Below are 15,138 nucleotides of genomic sequence, written 5' to 3' on the forward strand. Positions count from 1 at the left end.
GGTGTTGCTTCCTTTCTCATGGTAGCCAGAAAATATTTGGTTAAGATTTTTGGTGCATCGAAGGAAAAGATTATTTTCAGACTACTCCATATTAGAACTAAGATTTCAAATATGTAAGAGGATCCCTGTATTAAGCCATGGGCATTCCCCTGGGCTGAGTACTGGGACACTGTCTATTTGTGCATCCCTCTGAGGTTTTTTTGGGTTTTTTTTTTTTTTTTTAGTTTTTCTTCTAAGGTCTGGTAGCATTGTATGCTGTTTTAGGAGACTTCAACATGTTATTACATTGCACAGGCATATATATATATAACACATACATCAAGCTAAAACATCAGGTCAAATGTCCACTCAGCAACAATCTCTTTTCTTGATAGGTTTAGCTCTTTCTGGGTTTCCCCTGTTTTGACATTTGTACGTCTCTCATTTCTCTATTCTCCCTATTTCTATTTTTTTTCCCATATTCAAAGCTGGATGGAAAAACCCCATAGTATATCTGTGCCTTCTATGTTGGCCCAGGATGAGTAAAGGCTTGCTGGACTCACATTTGTTGGACTCTGCCACCCACTGTGTTTTAGAGACCCTGGGTCAGGTGTTTTTAGGTGGGTGGCAGGCAGTTAAGTACACTATTCCTGCTGGAGCACCTATCAGCTATACTATCACACTGTGGTGCCTGTGGTAAGCTGAATAATGGCTTTCATTACCAAAGGAAGGAGCAAGTCATAACCCAGAACAGCAAGAGTGAGGGAATGAAAAAAAGAGCAAAGAAAAAAGAACATGGCAAACATCAGATGACTCAATAGTTCAACATTCAGAAAGTTTAAGAACAGTATCCATCTTGCTTCCTGTATTTTTTTCATTTCAGACTAAATGTGAACTGGGAAGCACCCCAGATATGGTAGATCATGAAAAGGCAAGCTGCAGCGTCAATATCCAGCAATAAGTCAAGTGCTCTACCAGACAAACCTTTCTAAATGAACAAGGGAAGCTGAGGCTTGTTGATATTCTGACGGTCCATATGGTTCATCACAGAGTGGGAGCGGTGGGCCACATAACTATGGAGTTGCACAGGACCAGAATGCATAACGCAATTTTTGGAAACTCGGGTCGTTCTATACTGCGTTTTGCAAGTCACACCATCTGTTTGGAAGTTGCAGGCTGACAACCCATCCAACCCAAATCTAAGGGAAAGGCATCAAATTAAAACAGGAAAAAAAATCTGTGCCAACAGATTAAAAGATTTAAGACATGGCTGGATGCAGGGAGCCATGATCAGGAATTGATTTAGGAGCCCAATCTGAAATTGACTGCTTCCTAATAAACTGTACATATGTTGTTTTTAGATGTCTAGAGCTTTGTGTTTGTGCGTAATTTTTCACTTTTAATCACCATCACACCACTTCTTCCACAAGAAGTTTTACTAAATAGAAGAGGGGCTCAAGTGCAAAACATTTTAACACAGCAGAACTGAAAACACAATAGCAAAACAACAACACTACAGAAATAAATGTAACAGCAAATCAAAAATGCAACAGCAAACTGAAAAATAACCACAAAAAAATCAGAAGCACAATATCCATAATAAAAACAACAAAAAAACACATCAGAAAAAAATGCAACAGCAAATCAAAAAATCCTTAACAGCAAAACCAGAAATAAAAACAGCAAAACAAAAACATGGCAGCAAACCTAAACCATGGCAGTAAAACATAAACATGGAAGCAAAACAAAAATGACAGCATACCTAAAACATGGCAGGAAAACAAAAATATGGCAGCAAAACCAAAACACAACAGTACAAGAAAAAGATGGCAGCAAAGAAAAACACAAAAGCAAAACAAAAACATAGCAGAAAAACTGATCCATGGCAGCAAAACAAAAACATGGCAGCAAAACTAAACCACAACAGCACAACAAAAAGACGGCAGCAAAACTAAAACTTGGCAGCATAACCGAAACACAACAGCAAAACTAAAAATACTACAACACAAAAAAGTATTACACCTTGAGTGGTTGACTACCAACATCATTCAACCCAGTGTGGTGGAGTTGGAGAACCAGCTTGACCATCATCATCAGTATTGGGGCAAGAGAGAAGAGAGGCAATCTACTTTTACCCACATTAGGGAGCTGATGGCTTCTCCTGAGGGATGCTGACCCAATAAACAGTGGAATTTATCATTGGCACAACGAGGCCGCAGCTGATGAAACATAGCTGATTCGGGTCAACCAAACTGCTTTTACACATTATGGAGCAGTAGCTTCTTTGTAAAGTTGTCTCCAGGAACCAGTGGCTCTTATTATCTAGCTAGATATGACTCAATTATTTTATATGGCTTGCTAAAATGTGAGGAATAAAACACTTGGGGGTGTGCTGTCCTGACACATCACTGATACTACTGATTATTTTCTTATCACAACACATCCCAAAGTGTTTTTGTCATAGTAGTGCCCAAAGGGTGCTGAACTACACTTCCCAGCAGCCCAAGCATGTCACATGTCCTAATCACTCACCTGTGTCTTGTCTCACCCTCATTAGTGTCGCATATAAGTTCTAATGTTTCTGCACCTCACTGTCGAGCTTTTGTTGTTGTTGTGTTCGTAGCTTGTCGCGTATGCCGCATCCTGGCTTAGGCTATATGTTTTGCCTGATATCTATTGTTTATGTTCATAATCCTTGTTTTCTCTGTTTTGTTGTTTGTTTTGCGCTTTATTTCAATAAATCTGCACTTGCATCCACTGCTGATGCTAGAAAATCCCTGACCGTTTTATACGTCTTGTACCACAACCAACATTTTTTAAAAAAAATTATTAAAGAGGTAACTGTCATATTTTTAAACCATTTATAGTTACATTTAATGCTGTGAAACTCCATGAGACAAGATAGCTTCAGTTATCATTTACATTATAGCAGCTATAAACAGTCGTCCCCTCACCAGGCCCTCTTGAACTTAATAAGACAAAAAAGAAATAAATTAATAAGTTGCAAATTGTCATGCTACTGAGAAATCAGGAAGCACCAAGTCCTCTATCCTGAAGACTTTCCTGTGGTGGAAAACCTACTAATCCAAAAAGCTGACACTAGAGACTTTCATAAATGTTTAAAAAAAAAAAAAAAAAAAAGTCTTCTTACAGAAAGTGGCACCATATCAGTGATTGTTTTTCTTTGCTAAATAACAAAATGCTTTTTAATTTGTTTATTAGTCCCTGTGAATGAGTTGTTACTATAGAAACAATACTGTACTAGAATGAGCACATTAATATGAACCTGTGATTTGAATCAGAGCTGCTAATAAATGCATCTGGTGTCGCCCAGACTTGGATGGGTTCCCTTGTGAGTTTGTTTCCTCTTCCTCATGTTGTCTCAGGGAGTTTTTCCTTGCCACCATTGCCTCTGGCTTGCTCATTAAGTATAAATTTAAAATTTACATCCAGATTTCTGTAAAGCTGTTTTGTGACAATGTACATTGTTTAAAAAGTGTTATTAAATATACTTACAATTTTAAATATGCTCCTTATTAAATAAACTCCATAAATTAGCTTTCATTTTAAATAGATGTGGCAAGCAAAAGATCATATTAAATTTTCCCTGGGCAATAAGCATGACAATTCAAAGCATATTGTTTGCAATTCAAAGCAAACTTGTTCCTCCTCCCACAAACAGACTGAAACATTTGCATTTGTGGAAAAATCAGGGTTTGCATTATGTCTACTTTGCAACAAACACACAGCATTATTTAAAAAAAAAAAAAAAAAAAAAGCAATTCTTTATTCTGTTTTTCCAGCAAAATAACCTGAGGCTGGTTTCAGAAGAAAAGCTTGTACTTAGCCTCAATGAAAAATGCACATGAATTAGCAGTTGTTACTTGCATTTGCAAGTGCATAAAGCTAAAATTTCAATAATTACAAAGCAATTAGCAAAACACATACATACCAAAAGACTTTATTCACAGTATTTATTATTTACAGTGCATTTCCTAGGTGGGTTAGACACCAAAATCTGCAGCTATTTGTTAATAACTTTAAACTGTTATTTAATTATTTTTTTCTTAACAACTTTGAACAAAGAATAATCCATAGATTTATCATACATGTATTTTCTTATTTAAAAATAAAATACATACTGACAGCATATTTTAATGTAAACTTTGCTTTGGCTTTTGAAAATTAATTCTTATGTTTTCTTTGCCTCTGGCAGCTGAAAAGTTTCCCTGAGCCCTGCTGTAAAGATTTGAATTGTGAGAAGGGCATTACTATGACCAGCTGGTACCATGACCCAATCAAATTTGAGGATAGTGAGAATGTTGAGAAAATCATTATGATGACCAGCTGGTGCACTGACGCAATATGCAAGAGTGTTTATCACTATCTCTGGAAGGTCATGGTTGACAGAGCAGAGCTGATGCTCTGAGCCATGAGTGCTTTTATACACTGTTGTTAAAAAGTGAAGCTGGACATTGCAGTAATTTAGCTGCTTCCTTTAGAGACCTGAATAGTGAGAAGGGCATCGTTATAAACTTCTGGCTATTGTGTAGCTTAAAAGGAAGAGACAATTTAAAGAAAAAACAAAACAAGGGCTTAAATCTATGATTTCATTTCATCAAGAGTACTAATTTGCTTGTGCAAACTGATGAACTGAATCTGTAGTGATGAAAAGCATGTAGGCCTGTAGTGATTAAAAAAAATTCAACATAAAGAACAATTAAATATAACTGATGTTTTCCCTGTCTATTTAGCATACAGTGTCCTGTGTATTTGTTATACATATTTCACTTGTCTCAGACTGCCATGTATTTGTATTTTGATGTAGTCATGTGTACCATGCTACTGTATTATGTGTTGCACCATAGTCCTGAAGCAATGACAATTCCTTCTAATGTATTCCAGATTAGCACAGAGATGCAGTATACCAAACTTCAGCTTGATTGGACTTGCGGTTCCTGAGAAAGAGTTATTTGAACTTAAGCCAATCCCTTATTGAGTGACCAAGTCCCAACCTTTGCAATGCTCTCAGAATCTTGTCCTGATAATGGGTTTTAAGTTTCTTGTGACTCCACAGAATAACTTGAGTAAATTAAGCTCCACCCTCACTAGAATTGACTGGCATGTGGCAGCCATATTGTGTACAAATCTTAACAGCTTTCGCATAATTATTGAGTAAAATTGACACCAAAGTCAAATATAAAAATGAAAATACACCAGGCTCCCAGTTCACACCACAGAAACGCATTTGTCCTATCATCAGGAGATCAAATCCCAATGATGCCCCAGTCATCCATGACTGGGACTCCAAAATTGGTCATGCTCTTTGGGAAGGAGAGATGACTTTACTCTCTCCCTTTTCAGTCAGAGCAACACTAGCTAATCATAGATGTCCATAAGCTCATGTATGCAGAAGAGGGTAGACAGCGCTTTCCTTAGTGTGTGTTACACTGACCTGTGACACAGCTTGAGCAGCAGTTAAAAAAAAGTAGTAGTAGTTGGCTTCATGTATCATCTCATTGGGTGGATCTAAGTGGTTCTTGAGATTTTTGTATGGCAGCTACCAAGCAATCAAAAAATTTCACAGTACAATTTATGGTTTATGAGATACAGGCCAAAATGTTTTACACAGAACTACAGTTGCACCATCAGGCCAATCAGGCCCATCTCATTTTGTTAAATAATGTGAGGGAGTACTATCTATTGACAAAATTTCATGTCTGTTTAACTTAGTCTGGTCTGCACAATAAGGTTTAGCAGAGGAGAAGAAGAAAAATTATGTGCTTGGCCCCCTAATAATATGAAAATGTCAACTGAATGAAGCTGAAAGTAGTGCTGCAACAACTAAACTACGAAATGCCATTTTTTCTCAGTTAATGTTGGTGTTATATAAGGGTCAAAGATTGTGTGACAAAGCACTGGATTCAGCTTTATAAAATGATGTTCAAGTGGGTTCCTAATGGCTGTTATTTCAGAGTTCTCACTGTGAAGGGTGGAGCTTTCAGACAGAGTAGGGTCTAGTCATGATCGCTTCAAAGTGGACTGCAGTCTTCATCAGCAGGCAGGAGAATACTGGGAACTTGGCATGGACCAGTGTAAATAGATATCGATAGATCTAAAATTTTGGGTGTGATTACCTCTCAAAATAAAACGTATTGCCAGGATAGATTATTGTGAGTTCAGAAACGGTCTAAACTGAACTCCAACACTACAAGTGCAACCACATCAAACTCTTTATTTACCTCCTTCTTCTTGTTCTCTCTTTTTTGAAGTCAGATGCTGCATTAATATTCCATTTCAGCTGTCTGATCTTGGCTGATGATTTCAGAAGTCCAGTCTGACTCACTGAAATCAGAATCACTGAGGGAATATTACACTGCACATCATAAATTAATACAGTTTCCAAATTGTTGTAATCCATTAGTATCATGCTCACTTTAATCTGCCCTCTTTTCACTCTATCTATCTCTCCCTCTCCCTCTCCTGCTCTCTACAACTTTAACTGCTCTATCTTTCTGAAGTCTCTGAATGACTTTTCTAGCCTTTTCCCTTCACATCACCCATAAATCCGTCACGGAAACGAGTGGTGTAGGGACGTGGGGAAGCACGAATGCTTCATTCATCCTCTGATTGATGTGCGTGTCACGATAAAAGTGTTGCATTTACCAGTCACATTATACCATATATCTATGTAGTACAATATAAACAGTATATTCCCATATCTCTTACCAATCCCTAAAACCTTTTTTTTCCTTCATTTAACCATTTTGCTATGGCTTGACCCAAGGCTGGAAAATAAAGGTACTCATATCGGCATGTGATGAAGGATAGGAGAGAGTTTGCCAATGTGTTCAGAAAAAAAAAAAAAAGATTAATAATGAAATTAATTAAACATTAAAATTAATAAAGACATGGTTCGCAAACTGAGGTCCATGATTTTTTTTTATTTCATTACCATGGTGAAAATCACAACCCACCCTTATCATCAGTTATTATAGTTATTGAATTCTGATAAGCCTGGTCACTTAGAATTGGTTTAACCTAAATCTCAATAACTCAAAAACAGGTAGGCCAATAAATAAAGGACATAATGTGTTCCATCAGTGGAAAGTTCAGGAATAGAAGTCTCTGTGGCCCTAAAAATAGATAATATTTCATTTAAATGAAGTATTAAAGTAAATCAGTTCCATTTTTGGTGTAACTACCCTTTGCCTTTAAGATTTTAAGTTTTGAAGGAAATTAGCTGGTAGGTTGTTCCAAGTCTCTTGGAGGACTCACGGCAGGTAAAAGCCCACACACTCTTAATGATGTTGAGATCAGGCTCTGTGGAGGGCATACCATCTGTTGCAGAACTCCTTGTTTCTTTTTGCTGAAGATAGTTCTTTATAATCAGAAACTAAACACTTGGACATCTAAAATATACATTTTTTAAAAAGAGTTCATGCATCACTTCTTTTCTGTATCAGATCAGTATTTGCATCAGATTAGGATTCATAAGAATTCTACATGAATTAGTATTCAGTAATATATTAGTATTAGTATAAATTTTAAACATTTAGCAATTGTGTTAATTAATAATGTACATTTTAAAAGATTTTCATGAGGATTAGCTATATTTCACAAATTCATGCATTCACTGTGTTCTATCCATTCATTATCATCTGAATCTCTTCCTGCTCTCATGGCTGTGTGGGCTTGCTGAGAGACCTAGTCAGACATTAATCATTTATCAGCTCAGTAGTAGCCACAAAGATCCCACACTTCATAACAGTTGAGCTTCAAACAGATCTGGCCTCTGCCCCAAGTGTCCTTTGGGTGTCAGAATACGAGAGAAGTGGAATGATACTTCTAACTATAACATATGAGTGTAATGCAGGCTGAACCATCCCTTAGTGTTCCTCAGGCCTCTGCACTATGCAACATTGATGGCAGAAAAAAGTTGATCTGAACCTGGTAAAACTTTTCACGGTATCAAGACTACAGTGTGTTTCTCCACAACATACTATGCAATCGTGATACCAGTAGAGTTAGAGAATACTAGCAGATTGGAGCCTTATTTCCAACTGTGTGCATTTACATTTATGGCATTTAGTAGATGCTCTTATGAAGTCTTCTTTCCACCATGTACATGCCATTACAGAGAACAGTCCTGAGACACATCTTATTAGTTGCTTCTGGTAGCGGTTACTTCTGATTTTATGTAGGATAACTATCACCTCTGAATTCATCTCTGTCTTATAGATCAATAGAAACTGTGGGACTATCAGCTGTTTTGTCTCTAAAAATGGAGGAGCTATTTATTAATAAGTAGTCATCAAACTGGACTTACATTTTATACTGTAAAAAAAATAAATAATAATAATTATATATATGCATCTCATCAATCAATATATGACAGGATTTTTGTGGAAAATTTTGTTTATTTTTTTCTCTTTGCCTGCTACTCTTTTCATGTTACCAAAGTTGGCATCGCTGTGGTCCATTACTGTAATTACAGGAAGCTAGTAAAGAGGCTGCAGCAGTGGAGTGACTTATAAACTGCAAGGTAAAGTCAAATCAGGTTGCAGTTTTCTAGATCATACTTACAGACCTGCTGGCTCATGAAGAAAGACCTCCGAGGAGCAAGTGGCAGGAGGCAAGTCTCAAGATGCCAAGGAAGAATCTGAGAGGCCTTGTTGGAGAGAAATAGTCAAAGCCTCCTGTCGTTATACAACCTGCAAGACTACATCATTTCTCTCACCAGTAACTTCATGACTGTGTCAAAAGTTGTCTTGCTCCTGGCATGGAGGAATGAATATTTCTGAATTGCATGTCACAGCCCAGATACCACATGAGCAGATCACATCCCCTGAGATCATATGTTAGGAATGATGACAGAAAGGTTTCATGTTCATTATGAAGCAGCATGCCCTTTTCACAACTTAAGTAAAAACATCAGAAATAACAATCCCCTAAATGATTTCATAATACCTACTAGAAAATTGGCTGCGAGCGATTGATGATCAAAGGATGCTCCCCAGAGTCCCACTACCTCCCTTCACTTTTTCCTCTGCATTTTCCCTGTCCTAGTCCATCTCTGACCTTTCCTTTCTCTCACTTCTTTTATCTCTCAGCCTCTCACATTATTTTTCCTCTCCTTCCTCATCCATTTGGCTAGCTATCTGTTTTCCGTTACTGTTATTTATTTCCCTCTCTCCTGTCCCTCTCTTTGATGCTGGACCTAGTAAAGTGTAAAACTGCTGACATGGTGGTAAATCCTCGCAGGTTGTGCTCCACAGATAATGCACCTCCTCTCATCCTGTAATGTTGAATGATCGTGTGACAGGAAGTTGTTCCATTCTTGCCATGTTAATAATCCCTCTGCTTGGTCCTGCATTGTACTTCTTGTCATCTATCACTGTATGCAAAGCCTGTGGGAAATGGGTGAATCCCCATCCCCATGCCACCCACCATTTTTTCCATCTCTATTGTTTTTTTTTTTTTTTTTTTCCATCAGAGGTTATGGCTTCTTATATCACAATCTCCCATGGGTTTAATTCCAGTGCCAAGCAGCAATTACACTCTCTCTGGCTCTCTGGCAACCCCAGGGGTCCTTAACCTTGAAGAAATCTTTGATTTTCCCACCGCTGTTCAAAACCTTGCTTATACAACCACCAGCCAGTTGCATCAGCTAAACTAAAACCGCATCAACTCTCAGGGGTCCCTTTCCCATAAGTTAAATAGAAAAATTCATAGTGGTTGCTGAAAAATATAAATAATAAGCCAAAGATTTAGAGGGTTCATTTTAACCTTAATGTCAACATAAATTGCTTTAAAGTTTACAAATTAATTAAAAGTCATTTGCATCCAGCAATGTAGTATTAACATAAATTAGAACTTGGCATGCCCATTAATACGTTCAGTGTTAAAGACCGGGTTCCTCTGGGTTCTCCAGTTTCTTCCCACCTCACAAAACCATGCAGGTAGGTGGATTCGCTACTCTATAAATTGCCATTAGGTGAGAATGAGTGTGTGAATGGGTGTGTGCATGGTGCCGTGTGAAGGTCTCATCCAAAGGTATATTCCTACCTTGCAACCATTGTTCCTGGGATAGACTTGAGATCTGGACAAGGATAAATAATAAGATAAACAATATGTTAGGATACAATATTACTTCTTTCTTTGGCTGAATTTTGTTGAACAGTCCAGAACAAGTAAATATGAAATACAGGAACAACTATGTATTTTGTATTTTTAAACATTTTCTTTTCAAATTTAATAGACATACTTAGAGCTCTAACCCTTAAGCATCAAGTGCTGAGCTGTACTGTCAGTTGGTGGTTGTTTAATCAAGGTGTTGAACAGCGGGAGAAAAATAAAAGATTTCTTCAAGGTTAAGGACCCCTGGGGTTGCTAGCGAGCCAGGGAGATTGTAATGGCTACTTGGCACTGGGATTAAACCCATAGGAGATTGTATCATGTGAGATTGTATCATATACTGTATGCTTTCTGTGGCTAAATTTTGTTGCTATAGTTTGTGGCTAAATTACCATTAAACTCGTTAAGGACCCCAATTTACATCACAACAGACCAAGTATATATGAAACACTGGAACAACTATGTAATTTGATAGACGTATGGTACTTTAAATTGGCCTTAACCAGCAAGTGGAAATAAAGGTATAGACACGAACCCCTAGTCCAAGGAGAAGATTTTCAGATAAATGGATGACTTGATGTCCTCTTATTAAGCCTTATGAAACCTGTCCACAGCTGGTAAAGGAATCTACTAAATTTAATGTCATGTGCCATTAGAGGCTTTCAACACAGAAGGAGAACATTTTTATTCTATATGCCTGAATTATTAAACCACCATTACAACTAATGCCTCAGCAATTCATATTTCATTACATTTCATTACATTACTAGTTGTTTGTTGCTATAGTTTGTGGATAAATTGCCATTAAACTTGCTAAAAATCCCAATTTAAACACATTCAGACCAAGGGTACTTTAAAAGGATACTAGATTCAAACCTTTTTTTTTTCATATTCAACAGACATACTTAGAATTTGAAAGAGCTAGAACCCTTAATCATCCAACTACCCTTGGACACTTTTTCCCCTTAACATTGTAAGCAAAGCCATGACCACAAAGATTCTCTAGCCATAAATCTAAGCTTCATAACTTTTCATAGGAATTATGTTATGTAAATTCTTACAAATCCTTACACGCTAGCCCATGTTAGTCAAGATCATGGATGTTGCATTGCCAGCTGATTATGTTACTGGTTGGTAGATGATGGGTTGAACATGTCACTCTGCGTGTCAAAGTCTAAATTTAAATCTGCTAGTTACAATGCATCTGTGGTGCAAATGAAATCCATACAGCACTAGTTTCAGAGTAAGTACTCTTCACAATATTGTTTAGGTTAGTATGCTTTATCCATGTAGCACCTTTAAGGTTTCCTCAGTTTCTCCCTCTAGGGCAGGGGTATACAGCTAAAATTTGTAGCCATCCAGTTACATAAAATGAAGTGAAGTGATGTGACTTGTGGCCAAGTATTGTGACCCATACTAGGAATTTGTGCTCTGCATTTAACTCATCCAAGTGCACACACACCCGGAGCAGTGGGCAGCCTTTTTTTTGCTGCGGCGCCCGCGGAGCAGTTGGGGGTTCGGTGCCTTGCTCAAGGGTCTCACCTCAGTCATGGTATTGAGGGTGGGAGAGAGCGCTGGTCATTCACTCCCCCCACATACAATCCCTGCAAGACCTGAGACTCGAACCCACGACCTTCAGGTTCACCTTCGGGTTGCAAATCCGAGACTCTATCCACTAGGCCACGACTGCCCCCAGAGCTTACAGCACCTGGTATTCCCAGGTGGTCTCCCATCCAAGTACTAACCAGGCCCGACTCTGCTTAGCTTCCGAGATCAGACGAGATCGAGCGTTCTCAGAGTGGTATGGCCATAAGCATGCCTTGCTTATAAAAGTCCGGATAAGCCACTAACATGATACAAAGTACTCGAGCTCGCTCATGATTTTTGGAGGAAGGCTGTAGTAAAGAATCTTGTTAGAAAGATGGAATGATATATAACTGGTCCTGTCAGATGATACAAATATTCCTTTAAATGTATACAATTTTTGTAGTAAAAGATCTCAAAGTACATAGTGAGCTGTCAGATAGCACCTCAGTACAGCTTTGTGTGATCTACATAAACAAATTAAAATGTATGAATGGCCAAAGACTAATTATTGCATGTGGGTTGTGTATCTCATTTGCACAATCCACTGGAAAACATTACCCTGTGATTAGGGATTTTTATGTGCTATTCCCGGCAAAACAATAATGATGCTTGCCATTGCAATCCAATTATCCTCTTCCACTCGATGCACTGGAAGGATAGCACCATGGTGCTAACTCAAACTGACAGTACAGCTCAGCCTCTGCCAGCATCAGTGCCTTCACTTCACTCCTCAATATAGCACCTACTCTCGCTTTATCAGAGCAACTCTCGATCAGATGGGCCTGATATTTTCTACTGACTCATGCACTTATGCTCGCTGTCCTCTGCTCTGCATATCAGAGGTAGCAGCACAGATTGTTTGTCTACCACAAGTCTGGAAATTGTTTTTGGTCTCTTGACTTTTTGATGCTCATTGGGCTCGTCTTTTGCTTGTCTTTGATACGAGTCTTAATAACAGTCAAGCCTCGGACAACTTTGCTTTTCATTGCCTTTTGCAGTCACCCTTCATTTGTCTCTCTTCATTTCAGTCTCTTCATATTTTTAACTTTAATTCAGTCTCTGTCCACATGCCTACAGCTATTTTTAAAAACATGGCTCTAACCTAAAAATTCCTGTCCATATGAAGAGTTGTTGAAAATACTGTATGTCAGTCCACACAAAAACAATAGAAAGATTTGAGAAGCTAACATAAGCATGGCAGACCAGTACGTAGTGATAGTATGTTATAAACTGGTATGTCAAATACGTCAAGGATAATGTTGGTGTTTGGGGAAAAACACTAACCTGGCCAAAAATGAAAAATGACAGACACAAGGATTTGTATGTGTGCACTGACAGTAAGGTGGAATTACTGCTTAAAGCTACGCTTGAATACGAAGTCAATAAGACCCAAGTCTTATCCATAATCTTGATTCGCAGTACGGTGTGTACCTTCGGAGAGGTGGATTCAGGAGCAGTACAGTGTGGATCCTCTCCAGGAGGATGATAAAACAGTGAAATTAAATTACAAACACACTATCAAATAAGAAATTATAGAACACAAAGTAACTACCTCCTGAGCAGCCATGTAAAACTGAGTCCAAGCACATTCATGACACCCCAAATGGCATTGATAGACTGCAGGGTGATACTGTGTTTTTCAAATCTCTATTCGTGTAGATGGGACTGCAGAGGTTTTTAAATCCAAACCACTTGCTCTAGTGGTGGACCTCTTTATCTGCCATTTCAACACTTGGTAAAGCAGAGACTGCCTCACACTGAGCTTTCCTAAGCCACGCGCTCAAGTGTAGCCAAGCTGCTGACAGCTTTGCCATGTTTCTAACTACAACACAGGCATGATCAGCAAGCATCTGCCACTGCCACAAACCTAGTCTTCAATCTCTGCCCAGATTTGTACCCAAGAACTCCTGCTGTAATCATAAAGATCATGACATCGTGTCAACACACTGTGTGACTTTATATGATTGTATACAATTGTGGAAGAGCAATGACCTATATCCTCACTATCTGAAAAGGGTGGGTTACCTCAAAGTTTCTTCCTCATGTCGTCTTAGGGAGTTTTTCCTTGCCACTCTCACCTGGTTTGCTCATCAGGGATCGAAATCTACATCTGGATTTCTTCTGTAAAGCTGCTTTGTGACAATGAATTGAATAGATCTAAAGTTCCCTCACAAACACACACCTAATCCAAGGAGGAGATTTTCAGATAAATGAAGAACGCTAAGCTTGAGGTGATGGAATCTTACTAAGCTATGAAACCTCTCCACAGTCAGTCAAGGAATCCGTTCAATTTAATAAGCCGGCCCGTGTGCCATCAGCAGCTTTCAGCACAGAAGGAGAACACTTTTCGATTCTATATGCCTGAATTATTAAACCACCATTACGACGAATGCCTCAGCAATTCATATTTCATTACATTACTACAGTGGCATAATTGCGTGTGATGGAATGAATTATGGATGAGGTTTACTCCTCATCCAGTTTCCTACATTACTAGGGAAGGAGAGCAGGAAGCAGACAGAGTGGCACTTTTTTTGTACGCAACTCTCGGAGGACACTTACGGCTACTGGCATTCATTCTCACACCACCTCTTATACTCCCATGAGAGCCTCTTCAGGAGATGAAGAGAGATTTTGAAAATTGAATCTTCATGTATTATGTAACTACATTTTTTCTAGTCGATAGTTGCTACCCATAATTACAGCTACCATTTATTCGAGAATGAGGACTTCGGGTCTTATACTTTTTCTCTTTATTGTTTGGGTAAACGATGTCTAAAACTGTAGGCTACTTCTAAGATGATGCTAACTACTTCTGAAGCTTTTACTTTCAGCTGATTCATGTACTGTGTTGCTGTTTTTTTTTTTTTTTTGGTGTGTTTTTAGATGTTGGGTCAGCCTAAAACCTACATGACCTGTGTGTTTGTGTGTGTGTGCTTTTATTTGGTTTCTTCACAAACATGGCATGTAGCTTTCAGTAATATCTCCCTCTGTGGTGCATTAGCATGAGCGACATATTGTTATTGACTGTAAGTAAGGGCCCATCTGCTAGTAGCCATCAGACCAGATCGGACCATCAGAAACTGTTCTGAGCATTTCCTGTGTTGTGTATTAATATAGGCTTCCTACTCTGTGGAGAAAATCAACTTATGGTATAAATTGTTTTCAGCACAAACAGCTATAAATCAGATAAGCTTTTTGGCAATTATATGTACTCTGTAGCCAGCAGCAACCAAAATTTAAAAGAAAAGATTTAAAAATGTTCAGAAATGGAAATATTCATTTATAAATTCATTCAAAATGTTATCGAGATGACTTCGAGATGTTGAAAACATAAAAAAAAAAAGTTGCGAATAAAATCCAAATAAATAAATAAAAAATCTTGCTCAGATTGGAACAATTTAAATAAATATGCAGCAGTAATCTGAAATATGA

The 15,138-nt window shown here is 38.1% G+C and overlaps 1 long non-coding RNA gene and 1 other non-coding gene across 3 annotated transcripts in view; one reads left to right on the top strand and one right to left on the bottom strand.

Moving 5' to 3' along the window:
- Positions 1-15,138, top strand: part of LOC113532244 (uncharacterized) — a 156,578-nt gene that overhangs the window by 20,740 nt on the left and 120,700 nt on the right. The gene's annotated exons all lie outside the window — the stretch shown is intronic.
- LOC113532431 (5S ribosomal RNA) lies at positions 11,813-11,931 on the bottom strand. Its single transcript, XR_003403340.3, has one exon. It is a non-coding gene; the product is annotated as a 5S ribosomal RNA (ribosomal RNA).

This window comes from Pangasianodon hypophthalmus, chromosome 18, assembly GCF_027358585.1.
Source record: "Pangasianodon hypophthalmus isolate fPanHyp1 chromosome 18, fPanHyp1.pri, whole genome shotgun sequence".
NCBI classification, from domain to species: domain Eukaryota; kingdom Metazoa; phylum Chordata; class Actinopteri; order Siluriformes; family Pangasiidae; genus Pangasianodon; species Pangasianodon hypophthalmus.